The sequence below is a fragment of the Schistocerca americana genome, chromosome 2 (assembly GCF_021461395.2).
Source record: "Schistocerca americana isolate TAMUIC-IGC-003095 chromosome 2, iqSchAmer2.1, whole genome shotgun sequence".
NCBI classification, from domain to species: domain Eukaryota; kingdom Metazoa; phylum Arthropoda; class Insecta; order Orthoptera; family Acrididae; genus Schistocerca; species Schistocerca americana.
Window position 1 is genome coordinate 367649894 of NC_060120.1, and position 17848 is coordinate 367667741.

Below are 17848 nucleotides of genomic sequence, written 5' to 3' on the forward strand. Positions count from 1 at the left end.
TATTAATATGTTTGCTTATTAATTTTGAAAAAGTGTTATAAAGTACTTAAGCGCTTCAAAACATTTAGAACTAAATCATCATTCTCATGTTGTCATTGTTGCTTTCGTCTAAGGTGCGTCATCCGTTTACTTGCGAGCTTGCGAGGGAAGTAGTGTGGCAGTCATACCGCTGCAGTCGCACCGCAGATTTGGTGAGCAGGGGGCTGAAAGTCCCACCCACAGGCTGGTGACCGGCCCGGTACCTGTGCGAACATTTACCGTTAGGCCACCTTTTGGCAACGGTATGGAGCGGACTAACGCGCCTGGGACGAAAGCACACATTACTAAATAACGCACCATCGTCTGCTTCTAGTTCCTAGGATACTATTTCGTGGACCTTCTTTAAATACTCTTCCCTTCCATCATCGTTTCCTTTTCCTTTGGTTTTCATTTCCGTTGTTAGCTGCATGTGCAAGTACCAAGTAGGCCGCCGCTGCCATACTTTATCATCCTTTATACTGCAACACCGACACACGTGTGGCACAAATTTTGTTGCTTTGGTATAAATTAACCTGCCGAATGCAACATACGCCACCAGATGTTGCCTGTTGTAGCATGCTACAAGACGACGCACGCCACATTTATGTAGCATGCCACAATGTTGCAAGACGTCGCCCCAGCGAAAACGAGGCTTTAGAGTTAGGTCTGTATTTTATGGTGGATGTGATGTGTTGCGTACGAAACTAAAACCTGCAATCAGATCCAAACGTCGTAGAAAACTGTGAAGAGGTGTCATCCTGCAGCAAGATAACGCTCACCCACATTCTGCCAAACGGACAGCCGACGCAATAAAGGAGTTGAGATTCGAGGTGCTGGAACATCCACCATACAGTACAGACCTGGCTCCAAGTGATTTTCACCTGTTTGGATCCTTATCGGAAGCACTACAGGGAAGAAAATTTGAAAGTGATGAAGATGTCATTGCTGCGGTGCAAAACTAGTTACAGATGCAACCGAAAAACGTATTTTCTGATGAAATAAAAAAAAAACCTCGTAAAACGTCGGGAAAACTGCATTGAACTCCAGGGAGTTTACGTAGAAAAATAACGCATGTTTCAGTTTTCTATTATCAGAATAAGTACAGCTTTTCACAAATGTGCCTTTACTTTTTGAATTCCCGTCGTATACCTGTATGTAGATGATTTTGTAAATAAGCTTTACCTATAATGTACTTTTAAAGATATAACAAAGGATGGCTTTTCTGATAGTGCATACGCGTGAATAGTGTGTTTCGGCATTGACATCTATTTATAAATAACTGTTTAACGATGGGTAACGCCACGGTCCAAGCTAGTAACATATGTAATTATACTAACCCCCTAAGACATCCCCCCCACTGGTAAAAGCACAAATCGCACAATGCATTCAACAGACTTACTTTCACAAAATACTTGGCCCTTTTTTAGCTGCAAGATAACCCACTAAATTCGGTATCATTACTATTCTGTTTCAGAAGCTGCCTAAAATTACAGAACTGGTCAAAACATTTTACATCTTCAGTTTCAAAAGCTTTGTGTTCATCTTGTAAATACAAAAGGCTTTCCTCAACATCTTTTTTAAGAGACATCCATTTGCAAAGGAAAAGTTGTCAAACATACAGAGCTATCGTTTTAAGTGTTCATGGCACGATTGATACTGTAACATATGCTTCTTCTATAAAAAGTTTACCTCCTTTAGCAAAGCCTTCTTCTATTGCAATTTCCAGCTTCTGTTTAACCTTTCAGCAAATGAATTTTTCATTTAATCGGTTCTCAAGCACCTTACGTACAGAATCTAAAATTTCAATCACATCAAACACAGAATTTTCCTCCTTTTCTATTTGCAGAATATTTGAACTGAACGTAGACATCACAAAATGCGTATGCCGTAAGTAGGCTTCACTTAATCTATTCTCAAAAAACTGAAACAAAATCTTTGTGGCTTGGTTTCAGACAGAAAGTAAGATTTCAGAGCAGGAGACATTTCCAGTACGCTTTCAATGGCTGGGAAAGGAGGGAACCACTTAGTTTTCACATGCGGTTCCTTTCTAACAGTGTAAACAGAAAAGTAATTACGAACTGTCGCAATGCCAGATATTTTATAAAACTCACTCGGTTACAATAAACAGCAAATCACATTCACACAAGAGTACTGAGCACACGACATGAAACCTATAACACCAAGCCAAGACAAAATGAATTCGGAACTGAAAAATACGGAACAAAATTTTTAAACAATAGATATTTCCACTCACTTATGCGTTGATCCATGGTCAGTAGTGAAAAATCGATAAAATCGACGATCCTGCTGCCATCTATAGATAAGGTATTTAAGACAAGAGCAATAGAATGGGAATAATTGCATATATATTTTTATTACAGTCAACTTCGCGAAAAAGGAGAACAATGTAAAAATCCGCCCGGACGCCAGACAAAGAAAAAATACGGAGAACATGTCCGGATTTATCAGGACGTCTGGTCACCCTACTTGGCGAATGGGATAGTTCGGAGTACCACGTGACTGGGACGAAGTCCGACCTTATAATGGCCGTCAGTGTGGCAGTCGAGCAGGGAACACACGGCATCCGCTCATTTCATCGCAGCCGATTGAGGGGGTCTGTGGCCGTGGCCAAAGTCACCTGCTGACGGCAGCAACATCCTGAGCCATGTGATCGTTTCGTTTTCTGTTCTTATTGTGGACTTCAGTCCGACGAGCAGTTTGATGCACCTCTCGACACTAGTCTATCCCGCACACGACTCTTCATGTCCGCACAACTATTGAATCTAAATCCAACTGAACCTGCATGGTTTAGTCAAGCCTTGGTCTCCCTCTACAATTTAAACCGCACCCTCTGCATTTTATTCCATTACGAAACTGGCGATTCCTTGATGTCTCAGTACTACTTAACGATCTCTTCTTTTAGTCAAACTGTGCCACAGTGCCGGCCGGAGTGGCCGAGGGATTCTAGGCGCTACAGTCTGGATCCGCGCGACCGCTACGGTCGCAGGTTAGAATCCTGCCTCGGACATGGATGTGTGTGATGTCCTTAGGTTAGTTAGGTTTAAGTAGTTCTAAGTTATAGGGGACTGATGACCTCAGCAGTTAAGTCCCATAGTGCTCAGAGCCATTTGAACCATTTTGTGCCACAGTTTTCTATTTTGTCAGTTCGATTCAGTAGCTCCAAATTAGTTATTCGATCTGGCCACTTAATTTTCAACATTCTTCTGTAGCACCACCAAAAGCTTGTATCCACTTGATGTCTGTAACCTTCGTAGTTCAAGGAGTGTATTCCAGTCAATAGTGTCAAAAGCTTTCTCTAAATCTACAAATTTGCCTTTTATTGAAACTACGATGGGCGTTCAATAAGTAATGCAACACTTTTTTTCTGAATGCAGGTTGGTTTTATCCAGGATTTCAATAGTTCTTATTAGGCCCTACTCTTCTGACCACAAAACCCTATTTTTCAACATAATCTCCGTTCAATGCGACGGCCTTACGCCACCTTACTGGGACGGCTTGTACGCCCGCATGGTACCACTTTACTGGTCGACGTCGGGACCAACGTTCTGTTTCACCAATAAGCTCCCCGTCATCCACGTACTGCTCCCTGCACAGTGCATCCTTCACTGGGCCGAACAGGTGGAAGTCGGAAGGTGCGAGACGGGCTGTAGGGCAGATGAGTAAGAACAGTCCTATGAAGTTCTGTGAGCTGCTCTCCGGTGCGCAGATTTGTGTGAGGCCTTGCGTTGTCATGGAGAAGGGGAAGTTCGTTTGCATTTTGTGGCAAAATACACGCAGAAGACGTCACAGCAGTGCGCGGCCGGCCGGCTCGCGGAAGATCGGGCAGGTTTGCGCGACCTTGTTGCGGTGATGACAGACGCTTCGCCCAACGGCTCACTGTGCTTTTGTTGACTTCCAGTTCTCCGTAGACATGCGGCAAGTTACTATGAATATCTGCGATGTTCTGGTTTTTCTCCAAAAGAAAGATAATGACAGCTCTCTGCTTGGAATACACCTCCATTACAGACGTCATTTTGAAGGCTACGTACAGCGCCAGAGCGCCACCACGTATCGGAATTTCATGAAATTGTGGGGGCTCAGGAGTATTCCACGATGTACCATAGCAAATTCCACATTTTTGCAGCCCAAACTGGCCGAGAAGTACGTGTTGTGTTACTTATTGAACGCCCCTCGTATAAAATATGCCAACGCCCTTGCCCCGGTGGTAACACCGGTTCCCGTCAGATCACCGAAGTAAAGCGCTGTCGGGTGGGGCTAGCACTTGGATGGGTGACCATCCGGTCTGCCGAGCGCTGTTGGAAAGCGGGGTGCACTCGGCCCTTGTGAGGCAAACTGAGGAGCCACTTGATTGAGAAGTAGCGGCTCCGGCCTCGGAAACTGACATACGGCCGGGAGAGCGGTGTGCTGACCACATGCCCCTCCACATCAGCATCCAGTGACGCCTATGACTGAGGATGACACGGCGACCGTTGCGCCTTCATGGCCTGTTTGGGAGAAAGTTAGTTATATATCTCACATGTTCGTAGAACCGTTACACTTAAGTATTTGTGTGTTACGGCTACTTATTTGCGTCAGTTGACTAATTCCAGCTGTGACTCACTGATATAGTGGTTATAAGATACAACTTTCTTCTGCTTTGTGATGTGTGGAGTATCATAGTATGGTTGTCTTCATTCGTAGTGGTCCCTCTATCTGTGAGGAGACTGTGTAGGAACGCGCGGGCAACAAAGGTGTCTGGAACGTGATTAACCTGAGTCCCCGGGCCAGCGGTGTGTGCGGCGGCGCCTGCCGCAGCCTTTGGCGCGTCCACGTGCGCACGACTCAGGCATTTGGCACAGCGCCCTCGCGGTCACTGCCGACCGTTCAGGCAGAACGTCTAAAACTGCCCGCCGCCCTTGCCATGATGTCACGCTTAAATCGGGACTGCCCGCTCACTCCCCCACTTACTGTGTATCGGTTCGGAAAACAAAAATACCACCACCTTCCTCTTCCAGAGATCCTTCGGGGACTACGGTGACGGGTCGCAGTCCGCGCAGGGTGATACTTGGACCACATGTATTTCACCCGTTTTCTTTCTTCGAAGTGATGGTACTAGCTGGTCGGCTGTAACACCCTTTTTCTTCTACTTGCCCCAGTGACATTCTGCTACCGGACTGGCAGTGCACATGATAGTTCGGTCTTGTCCATCGCCACTCGGCAAAATCCAATGAAGCCTCAAACAAACTTCCTTACATAATGAGTCATCGTATGATCTTCTTGCTCGTCTACATCTGCAGACTATGTATTTGGCCAGGTCAGAAGAACTATGGGAACATACCATTTTAGTAGTAGTTAGATTATATGAGCAAATAAGAACCAGCGCATAGTCCACAACTAGACGTGTAAACCTACCCTAGGCTACCGTAGACTATCATTAAGTAAGCGTAAACTGCAGTACTTTTCCCCCAGCTTTGGTCAGTGAAGGTTCTACCCGTATTATCTGTACGGTGGCTGTATTGCACAGCTATCTGGCGTTACCTCGTAACGATCGCTTTCTTTACGTTTGCGGTCAGTGTCCTACTACATTCCCTATGAAACCAGAAACGCTCAACTATCTAGAAACTGAGTGAGGCTATATGAAGGCCGGGTCACCTATGGAGCATTTTTGTTCTGCGCAGTTAAACAATATTTATAGCAAAACTGAAATTGTCAATGTTTACTTCAGGTTTTATTCGAAAATTCTTGGTTATTGACTTGAAACAGTGGGACGTTGTAGTAAAAATAAAGAAAACTATAGAGATTTGCCGTATAGTGCTAAGCGACGCAAGAAAAAGGTAAAATAAAAGACCTGCAAAGCAAAAATGTATCACACATCATTTCAATACTTCGTCGAAAAATGTTTGTGCTATTCACAAACAACTTTCGCATTATGAATAACGGCAGGAAACTGTTTTCTTTGATCGTGATGGAGAACGGTCTCTCTAGCACAAAATAAAAAGAATAATTGTACATATTTTTATGTTTGTGCATGTAAATTGTACTTGCGTCAAAAGTAACTACTTTGGTTACAGGTAAGCAAAAATTAATTTTAATTACTTATAAAACGCAATGTATATTCTGTAAGGATATAAAATATATAATTGACTAACACCTATTGATGTGCTGCTCTAATTACATGCAAAACAAACACGAAACAAACAAGAAATCAAAGAGAAGTCGTCGGTTCCCAGTTACCCTCTTACACATTCATTTATGTTTCTTTCCCTATCAATTCTGCCAATACTACCGGTAATCCTACGATTTACTATGTCATTTATGTACTGCACCAAACTACCGAACCGTAGTTTTGGTAGAGCGCCACTCTACTCACAACAGTGTGGAAGCATCGTCCAGAATATAGTAAGGTACTACTGCACTCCTATTTCGGTGACACCAAAGTGCAGATTGTCCACCCCCCTCCCGCCACACGTTGGCACCTGTTCTTTTTGAAATGTGTATGTTGTGCCTTATGTATAACAATTCAGTATAGTTCAAAGGGAGATCAGTGTTTGACGTCCCGTCCACGACTGCGTCAGTTGAGACAGAGCAAACGCTAGAGTTGCGGAAGGAAATCGACCACGACGTATGCAAATGAATCACCCAAGCAACTGCTTTAAAGAGTTTAGAGAACATACGGAAACCCTAAACCTCAATGGTAGGACGGGGATTTGCACCGCAGTCCCCCCCGAATGCGAGTCCAGTGTGCAAATCACTGCGTCACCTCGCTAGATGGTGTAGTTTCTTTTTGTATTTTTTCTGATGATGACAGAAGTGAAATCATCAACTCTGTTGGTGGCGCGGAGGTTACGCCCAACGAACAGCACCAACAGGGCATCCAGAGGATGGACCATCATCAACAGTGTCTCCCACTGACACGCTATGGGACACTCGGATTTAACTGAGAGCATCGTATGGTTGTACACCATCGCATCTCCTCTTCTTGTGAGGTCAATTCAGAAGACGAAAGTTTCTTTTACCTTCAGGATTAGAATAGACTGTCTGCGCGTCGGTCACCATTGCCAAAGGGTGTATGAGCGAAATCAGCAACGCGTGCGAGTGTTTTCAGATATTACAGGAACGAATACCGCATCTAAACAATCAGTTGCAACGAATTTACCTATTCATAAATAAATAAACTCAACCCTATGGTCTGTTATCGAGTTACCTGATGTCTGACTGTTGAGTCTCGTGTCTGACACTAAAAAGCAGTGAAAATGCGTCTTGATGAATAGTGGCCAATTCACACTTCCTGTTTACTACTCTCCACCAAGTATGAAATATTCTGCTCTTTGTCTCAAGGAATTCTTAACGGCGTCCCGCATCAGAATCAATGTGCAATATGAACTATTTTCATTCCAAGGCGTTCTCACTCTATGCTTATCAAAATTCAGGTGAAATAAATCTGCACGACTATAGCCATCAACTGATTTCAGAATATCCTGTGCGGAAACGGGATTCACAACTCTGTCTGTTTTGTGGGGTTTCTCTAAATTACTTTAGGGGGAGAGCAGAACAATTTAATCCTCATGTTTGTCAGTCTAAACTAACGCTCCGTGTCTAATTATCTTGCTTATGACGGAAGTTGACCTCGATTCCCTCTCTTTTTATGCAAACACTGGGAATTCGGTTTCCACGTAATCGATGTTGCTTTTTTTTTTTTTTTTTTTTTTTTGAACTAGAGATAGTTAAAATGATAACCGTCCTTCTACTTGATAAATATCACAGTATTCTGATATAAATAAACTCTAAGACATTGCTGCACATAGATATGAACGTTATATTGGAGTGATATGATCCGCAATTCTTTTGACTTAAGTGCAGGCGAGGTCTGACTGGAGTTTTGGTGATATTCTCTGATTTCACTGTTCACTAAACGCCGAAACCTGTATTAATTATGCAAAACGTCGTTCTTTGTCACTAATGTGAAATGTGTGCTCACCCGTATTGCTCTCTGTGTGTGTGTGAGAAAGCGAGACGAGAGAGAGAGAGAGAGAGAGAGAGAGGGAGGGAGAGAGAGAGGGAGAGAGAGAGAATCTTCTCATTTTCGGAGTACTGAAGGAGCAATCGGTTTTACTTGCTGCAAGACATTCAACAGCCTAACGCATAAGATATTTCTTTATTGAAGACAACCGGTTTCGGTACACTTTACTGACATCTTCAGGTCTTAAAAATCTTTTTGCCGTCAAACGTGATCATTTTACGTTGAACGTCACGCCATGACAACTTGGTGTGAGGTTCAACGTAAAATGGACAGATTTCATAACAAAAAGATTTTTTAAGACCTGAAGATGACAGCAAAGTCTGTCGAAACCGGATATCTTAACGTTTATTTTTAGCAAGAGAGGGAGTGTATTTGAGGTGGGGGGGGGGGGGGCAGGAGGAGCGAAAACATCTGTGGAGGGGGACTTATCGTAAGCCTGTTCAAGTGCATGCATGTTGCAGTACTTAAGAAGAGATGAAGAGGCTTGCACAGTATAAACAGTCTTTGGACCCACCAACGCAGCAACTACGTCTCACATCGAACACGCAGTTAACGTGCACAGTGAATTATTTCCACTTTGTATGTACAGGAAACAGAGTAAGGACATATTTACAGCCCACAGCCACACAGAGGCAGGACTAACTCTCGACCTCTGCTTTATGAGGCAGTGAGGCACCGCCGAGACCACGGAGGGCAGCGCACCAGCTGGTTCTGTGGGAGGTTTGTGGCGTCGTGCTGCCAGCAAAAGGCCACGGGAACACCAAATGCCAGGCCTCGCGGCATTTTGAGTGTTTGGTGCATTTATCGTGGTCCGCAGCGCGCAATCGACAGCTGAACACGCAACAGACATACAGGTACTGAAAGAGGACTCATGTCTTCGATGTAAGTCGCTTCCCACGAAAGCTTTGTGGGCACTCTGTCCAGATCAAATATTGGCTCTCAGTCTGAAATCATAACAGTTAGTTGTCAATTAAAGTTGAATGATGCATCCACTAACTGTGTTTTCCGCCCTAATAAAACCTTCGATCTTTTTCTTCCCTGTTTGTGTCGTTCTGCTTAGGACTGAAAGGTCTTTCTACGATAAACACATTCGACTCAGCGAGGACGACGGTACTAGAGTTGCGATGACTGTCTTATTTTGTATTGTAGAGGAAGAATAGAGGAAGAAAACATCTGTGAATCTGTTGCAGGTATCCTCTATGCATTTTACGCGAAAGAAACCAGGCTAACCAGTACAGCCGGAGCTTTTAAGCAAGCTTTCCTAAACGTAACTGTCAAGAGTGCCACCCTGTTCTCTTCTTGATTTCTATTCTGCTGTTATGTTACTCCTTATTGTCAGACATAGAAAATATTTCGCAAGTACAGTCAATCGAATTAGATTCGCTGAAATGAGAGGAATGGTTTACATGAATGGAATCAATGAAGATGCACTGAAAAGAAATTATATCCGCAAAAGACGATCACATATCCTGAACCGAGATTGTGATAAATGTCACGATTAATGAAAATCGTTTGCCCTACCTGGACTCGAATCCGGATTTCCTGTTTTTCGCAAACAGTTGAGTCCCAATTGGCACAAATTTTCATCAGTCACGACATATTCATAGCATCGCCGTTCCGGCATCTCTGATTGGCTTTCGCTGGTGCCATTTCATGTCACTGCATCTTCATCGGTTTCATTCCCATCATCTATTCACTTTTATTTCAGTTCATCTAAGCCAGTAGTTCCCAACTTTTCTTAGACCACTACCCATGAGTGCAATCAGATATTACTTAGCACCCTCCCCCCCACCCCCCCACCCCGGTCTCCCCCTACACCTCCATCCCTCAATCGCTTCGCCCGCCATCATCAAATTTAATGCCAACCTGAACTACATAATGAAAAAGAATATTCTTTGAAAACCTTTGTTTCTAAATTGATGAAAGATAAATGATATTGCGATGTGTGTGTGTCTGTGTGTGTTAGTGAGTTAGTGTGTGCGCGCGCGCGCTATAATGAATGATGGAGCAATTCCCGGTGAACAGTGAGTGCTACCTACAACGGAGTCACTATTCACAGTGAAGGTAGACACTTGTTACAAAACGTGCTTTTCCTGTACTACTCCTCTCCCTACCTCATTTGCCTCACCCACACCATCCATTCCCATTTAAAGTCCACCTAGCTAAATTGTGTGCATTATAGTTACTGTTTGTAAATCGCTTGAGTGTTGGACTCGTTACTTCTGAGGTGGTGGACATTGCAAGACTTCGGGTTGTTAACGCTTTGTGTCTGACCACTCTAATAACAACGATAGTAATAATAGTTCTGTGTACAGCAATATCGTGTTGTGCTCTAAGTTAAATCGTATGTCTATTTCAAAGTAAGCAATGAAGCATTTTCTGGTCTATTACAGGAACTATCTACAACTTGCAGAAGACATTTTCATGAGTTTTTTTTTCATTTCTTACGTATTTCTTACTTTTACTTTCACAGATGTACAGTTCAAAGTGTAAAGTATGTGTGGAATCGGTGGTCTGTGTGAGGCGCCTGTGACCTACACCGCGTGATGTCATGCGTTAATGCTAGTAATAGCAGAAAAAGTAATTATTGATAACTTACATAACCAGTATTAAAGTCTTACAAAATTATGATAATAGTAATGATGTCTTAAAGGTAATTTAGTTTCATGACTCAAACACAACGACACCCTTTTGGTTTCTTTCCCTTATAAATTCTCATTTTCCCCCGGGGGTAATTAACGCCAGGTTGGGAACCACTGATCTAAGCACATCCCCAATGACTAGGTAAGCCACAGTCTCCACCGACTCTCACATACCCGCTGGGAACACTTCAGGTAATGACAATGAATACTTGATTCATGTCTGGAGGAACGTTCAGAGACACCTAATGGGTAAATCGGAAAAGCAAAAAGTCCCGGTTCGAAGCAAAGTTTTCATTAGTCTAGTCATGTCATGCCCCCCCCTCCCCTCCCCTCCCCTCCGTCGTCAGGCCACAAGTGGCCCATCGGGGCCATCCGACCGCCGTGTCATCCTCAGCTGAGGATGCGGATAGGAGCGGCGCGTGGTCAGCACACCGCTCTCCCAGTCGTTATGATGGTTTTCTGTGACCGGAGCCGCTACTATTCGGTCGAGTAGCTCCTCAATTGGTATCACGAGGCTGCGTGCACCGCGAAAAATGGCAACAGCACATGGCGGCCCAGATCGTCACCCATCCAAGTGCCGGCCACACCAGACAGCGCTTAACTTCGGTGATCTGACGGGAACCGGTGTATCCACTGCGGCAAGGCTGTTGCCCACGTCATGTTCTTTAAAATCAAATTTATTCAAGTCTTTTCTTTTGGGAACACGCGACAAGTTATCAGTAATTCGTCTCATTAATGTACTGCAGCCATCTGATGAACGTTTCGATCGGACTAGTAATAACAAGCAGCAATAAATACAATACATACTCTTATGTCATCAGTTCAGAGGTTGGTATTTTTTCACAAGTTATCTACTTGTCTTTCTTTCTTTCACATTGTTGGTATTTCACTTTCACTCTCACTCTCTCTCTCTCTCTCTCTCTCTCTCTCTCTCTCTCTGTCACACACACACACACACACAAACACACACACACACACACACACTCTATTCTGATCTCTCCTGAAAAACTGCATTTAAACCAGCCCTTCAAACACAGTTCCCTACATTGCAGTTCAACAAAATTGAACGTTATTTGCTTTCCTAAATGCATAAAATAATTTGCAAAGCAGAATCGGCTGTTGAAGATTCTTTGCATACTGCAAGCCGTATACATTCAGTGAATGAAGTAAAAAAAAAAGAGAGGGAGAGAGAGAGAGAGAGAGAGAGAGAGAGAGAGAGAGAATGAACACACAAGCCATGTACAAGCACACGTACCTCCTCCTTGGGTAACTAAATAAAACTAACAAATCAGATCTCAGTTTGAAATTAATATCTTCTTGGTCTTACAGGATTTCGATGCCTAATACGGTGTAGGAAAACCATTGGCATTCAAAACAGCTTCCAGTCGTGTCGGGACGGATAAACAAAATACTTGTGTAGTTTTCAAGAGAACGCTACACCATTCTTCCTGCAAAATAGTGGCAATTTCAGGTAACGACGATGGAGGAGTATAGCGATCAAGCAGCGTTCTCTCAAAAGTAGAACACAGAGGCTGAGTAATACTGAAATCTGATAACTGCTGTGTCCAGGAGATCGGATCAGCCAAAATGCTCATATAATGCTTGACGGTACTACGACCTTGGAAAGTACCCATGGGGCCCATGGAATACCGCGATATGATTGTCCAAGTTATTAGCAAAATCCCGCCATGTTTCACTCCTGGGACGCAAACTCGGCCAGAAGTTGGAAACATTGTGAAACAAGACTCATCCGACCAAATGATTGCTTCATAGTCCACGTTTTATGGGTCGGCGCCACGTTTTCCTATTACGAGCATTAGTGTTTTTGGAATTACAGCTTGCATTGCAATTCTCTTCTTCTGCAGTTCCCTTCCCGGTGTTTTGGTGCTGGCGCTGTTCGCGAGAGCGAGACTGAGTTCCGCAGTGACTTTTTGCAGCTATCGTTCTCTTATTTTTCGTCACAGTCCTCTTCAACGACAGTGCGTCACGGTCACTAAACATACCCTTTCGTACGCGTTGTGATTTATCGGATGATGTTTCTCCGCTATCCTTGTATGTGGTATATACCTTCGGTATGGTAGCTCTTGAATCAACAAACATTTCGGCTACCTTGGTTACGGAAGCAGTTCGCCCACGTTCGAATTCACTTAGCTCCGATATAATACAGTCAAGAATTTGAAGCTATTTTGACTCTTTTTCGACCGTGACTGTCTCGAGAAATAAGTAAAGATTTTTTTAAAATTACCGCTACCAGTCACAAACTTTGTCAACTATTGTATTACTTATTTGTTTAGCGGCATGTTTCGAGGGTTAAACCTCATCTTCAGGCTAAATGGTATTTTTAAAACAACTTTACAATAAGGTCATATTGATGTTGTATAGTCTTTTCGTAAATGCTGTGTTCATCTTTGTTCTTCTGGCGTGGCAGTCTCGTTGTGATGTGTTCCGGTGTTTCCATTTCCGTGGCTCTCTTGATCACTGTTCACAAATTGTCACTAACACAGCAGTAACTTGGAAACACGATCACAAACTTGTGATCGTGTTTCCAAGTTACAGTGACCAAGAGAACCACGGAAATGGAAACACCGCAACACATCACAACGAGACTGCCACGCCAGAAGAACAAAGATGAACACAGCATTTACGAAAGACTATATAACATCAGTATGACATCATTGTAAAGTTGTTTTTGTAATTCCATTTACCATGAAGATGAGGTTTAACCCTCGAAACATGTCGCTAAATAAATAAGTAATACAATAGTTGACAAAGTTTGTGACTGGTAGCGGTAATTTAAAAAAACTTTTACATATAATACATTCACAGCTACACAGAATACCGTTCTGTCCATGACTGACACTTTCAACGTACTTAGGACATTGCACAGGCGCCTTTCGTAATTTAATATAACAGCAGAACATGCAGGATCGGCTGACAGCTGTATTTATGTTCAAGCAATCATTTCTCGCGACAAAGGCCTTGCTGCAGAGCTTGGCTAGCACTTAGATGGATGACCATCCGAATCTGCCAAGTGCTGTTGGCAAATGGGGTGTACTCAGCACGTGTGAGGTCAAATGAGGTGCTACTTCATTGAAAAGTAGCGCCTTCGGTCACGAAAACTGACAACGGTACCGTTGGACCTTCCGATGTCTGTTCGGACGAAGAGTTTTTTTATGCTTTCTTAGGAGAAGAAAAACTTCTTAGCCAAGATCACAGTAAAACACAGTATTGTGGATGACCGGTTTCGGTAAAACTATTACCGTCATCAGATCTTCGTACAGGTTATTATAAACATCTTGTGCCAGATGCACACGAAATCTATCCCTTAAATCTCCAGATGCACAACATATGTCATGAATTATGTGTTGGCACCTCAAAAGTTTTTAAAAAAATGGTTCAAATGGCTCTGAGCACTATGGGACTTAACTTCTAAGGTCATCAGTCCCCTAGAACTTAGAACTACTCAAACCTATCTAACCTAAGGACATCACACATATCCATGCCCCAGACAGGATTCGAACCTGCGACCGTAGCGGTCGCGCGGTTCCAGACAAAAGTTAAAATTACTATGTGCGTAAATCTCCACAATATTGCACCCACATGATCACACGTCATGCCTAATAGGGCGCCACAAGACTGATTCGAGGTGTTCCCATATTTTTGTCCAATCCCTGTGGTTTCCACGACACGGCTATTGATTTTTTCCCACATCTTTCAATCCCTACTGATGAGGAATTGGATGGCTGTTGTAAAAACACGTCTTTTCAGTTGTAAAACTGTGGTGTCACCGCCAGACACCACACTTGCTAGGTGGTAGCCTTTAAATCGGCCACGGTCCGGTAGTATACGTCGGACCCGCGTGTCGCCACTGTCAGTGATAGCAGACCGAGCGCCGCCACACGGCAGGTCTCGAGAGACTTCCTAGCACTCGCCCCAGTTGTACAGCCGACGTAGCTAGCAACAGTTCACTGACAAATAAGCTCTCATTTGCCGAGACGATAGTTAGCATAGCCTTCAGCTAAGTCATTTGCTACGACCTAGCAAGGCGCCATCACCAAGTTATATTGAGATGGTTATTAATGTATCAACAAGAGCGATGTACACCAATTATGGATTAAAGTTAAGTATTCCAGCAGCTACGTACTTTTCTTTATAGCATTCATTACGTATCCTGTTTCAGACCTCACGCCAGCCTGCGTGAGTTTAAACGCGTGCATTTCGGCCTCCTCTAGCAACACGGTGTTGGCTCTTCTGCCAACACTTCAAAAACCATGTTATTTTCTGCCAAACATCGCAGAAAGCTGGGACTGAGGCGGAGGGGGGACCAAACAAACGTCCCGTTGATCTTGATCGGAAATGGTGAGATTTACTGTCGACATGGGATTGGAAACAACATAAGCCATCAAACGCATCCTCATTAAAAGTGTAGTATGGTTTAAAAGACATTACAGGAGAAGATGTTTCTGGTATTTGAAACTATAAGGTGTTTTAAGACCTCGCCGTAATGTACTTCGGATATTTCGCAACCAAAGAATCATTTTTGTTATCAGACGTATTTGCTAACGAATTAATTATGCGCATGAGATGTCAGCAGGGCAGAAATCTGTACCAGAATCAAAAGTGCCTTATGGTTTAACTCCCTAAGACATTATAGATGCAAATGCGTCTGCTGTTAGCAACTACAACGTAGTTTAGGACCTCTCCAGTTACTATCTAGGAATAACAGGTCACAACCGCAGGACAAAATCTTGTTAAGAAACGTAGTATTTCTAACACATTATTCGTAAGTTACGCGCATGAAATGACACCAGTCTACAAGCGCCCGTACTGATAACTGCTAGAAGCAACAAGTTATCTGCTGACACCGGAATTATTCTGCCCCTTCCACTAATTTACATATTCACATATAAAAATGTGTATTAAAAGCACTCTTCAATGTGACTCATACTACGCACTTAGACGTGCAACATATGATACAATGGCGTCACAGGAAATTCTTGCCAGAACAGCAGTGTTCAATTTCTGCAACGGCGCTACGCTCAGCACAGATGAATCACGCCATGTCATAAATTACGGTGACTGAATAGCAAAACATCTACAGCAGTAACTCAGTCACCCGTAGAAGAGACGAGCTACGCTTCTCTCATGAGACAGGCTGGTACAGATAGGCTGTCCTATCTGAACCCTACGATTGGCACTTTTCTCCTCATCGTCTACATTTGTACGACTGCCGCTAAATGCACGACACCACTGTTTTGCTTTTCCTTTGCTTATTGCTAAATGTCGATAAATATCTCCCAGTTCACAGCGAATTTTAGAAACAGTATGCCTTTTCTATTGATAAATTCAGCAACTCGTCGTATATCAAATTTGTTTGGGTGGCCATCCTCCGCAGCAAGCATCTAAATACTTGTTTTGTAAATAAAACTGCCTTTTCCTGCTGCTAGTTACATTATTTATCCCATACGCGTTTCGCCTTCTCCTGCTCTAAGGCATCATCAGTGAGATCTATAACGATACAGTTTTGTTAGTTATATATTATCAAACAGTTCACTTCGCGATTTTTTGTAAAAAAAGTAATTAATTACGATTTGCTGATCTGCGTTTCTTCACATCTGGTGTGGATGTCGCACTACTACTTTTATCACTGCCATATAATCACATCTTTGTTTTCTCGTCTTTCACACACTGTTCACCATGTTTCTCACCCTTTTTTGTGGTGGACTATTGTTCTTTTGTCACCAGATACAACTATTTCGTCGTACACTGCTTTTCACAGCGTGAATATTGCTACTCTATTACGTGTTTCATCGTCTTTGGTATGTTTTCCAATTTGTTGCCAACCTAACGAAGTATATCCGATACTAACTTCTATTTATGATGTTTATGCCGTGTGTGTGTATGAGTGAGAGAGAGAGGGGGATAGAGCAGACTTTTTTTTAATATCGTTGGCGGCGGGTTTGTATATTTTCGCAGCCAAGTCATCGACCTATTATACAGAGAAAATGCAACAGCAGCGCGAGGAACTTTGATTGCTTGTGCATCGAAGATCTGTCATTGTTTCTTCGAGATAAGTCCTCATATACTGATACATAGATAAAAAGCAAAAATAATGTGAGTGAATGTTCTCTTGCACTGCATATCTATCATAAGTTGTGGATAATCGGTCCTTCCTTTTTAAAATCTTCTCGTATCTGAAATTTTCGTAACGTAAAATTGGCTATTCCATCACATTATCTCTCAAGAGACACCGGTGTGTAAACCTTCAGGGCAGTTCATTCGTCGAATATCCTCTCGTTCCAAGAATTCCTCCACCTGCACCGTTCGATGCGGTCGCAATTTGTCATGCATAAAAATGAAGCAAGACCGAATGCACTCCTGAAAAGACGAAGTGGGGAAGGAGTTCAGTGTCGTAATAGCATTGACCGGTAAGTGTACTGAGTTCAGACGTTTTGAGGTCAGTATGCCGATGCAGCATTGCGCTTCACCACCCGTAACTCCTGGGCTACCAAAACGATCATGTACGATAATGTTCCTGGGTGCGTTACGTGTTGCCGCCACTCGCCGTATGAGGACATGTCCAGCATTGTCGAACATGATCGTTTTAGTGATGCATGTGTTATGGAGTGGGAAAGTATAATGTTGCGTGGGCGTACTGACTTCCAAATCTTTGAACAGGGTACATTCTCCTGTCAACGTTATTGTGACACTATACTACATCCCTATGTGCTCTTTCCAGGAGTTCATTCGGCCCTGACTTCACTTTTACGGTTGACAATGCGCGACCGCAGAGATGGAGGACCGTCTGGAACGAGAAGATATTCGGTGAATGGACTGGCTACCCGTCGCACCGTATTAAATCCCATCGAGCAGGTGTGGAATGCGTTGGGGAAACGTACGCAGCACATCCAACAGTTGTCAACCGCGCTCGAGGAGCAATGGAACGTTCTATCAACCTTGTGGCCACCACGGGAGCGCTGATTTCTGCGTAATTACTGTATTCGAAAAAAAGTGTCATTTCTGTTCGCCTCATTCTGTATTTCTTACAGTTACCATCTGTACTACACTGTAGCCTTTCTTTCTATGTATGGTGGAAGTTAAAAACTGGTACAAATGGCTCTAAGCACTATGGGACTTAACATCTGAGATCATCAGTCCCCTAGACTTA

General features: G+C 43.3%; 1 protein-coding gene and 1 pseudogene across 1 annotated transcript in view; both read right to left on the minus strand.

Annotated features, from left to right (window-relative positions):
• LOC124594025 (lachesin-like) overlaps positions 1-17848 on the minus strand; it is a 157318-nt gene that overhangs the window by 84029 nt on the left and 55441 nt on the right. The window lies entirely within an intron of this gene.
• LOC124597184 lies at positions 11215-11332 on the minus strand (annotated as a pseudogene).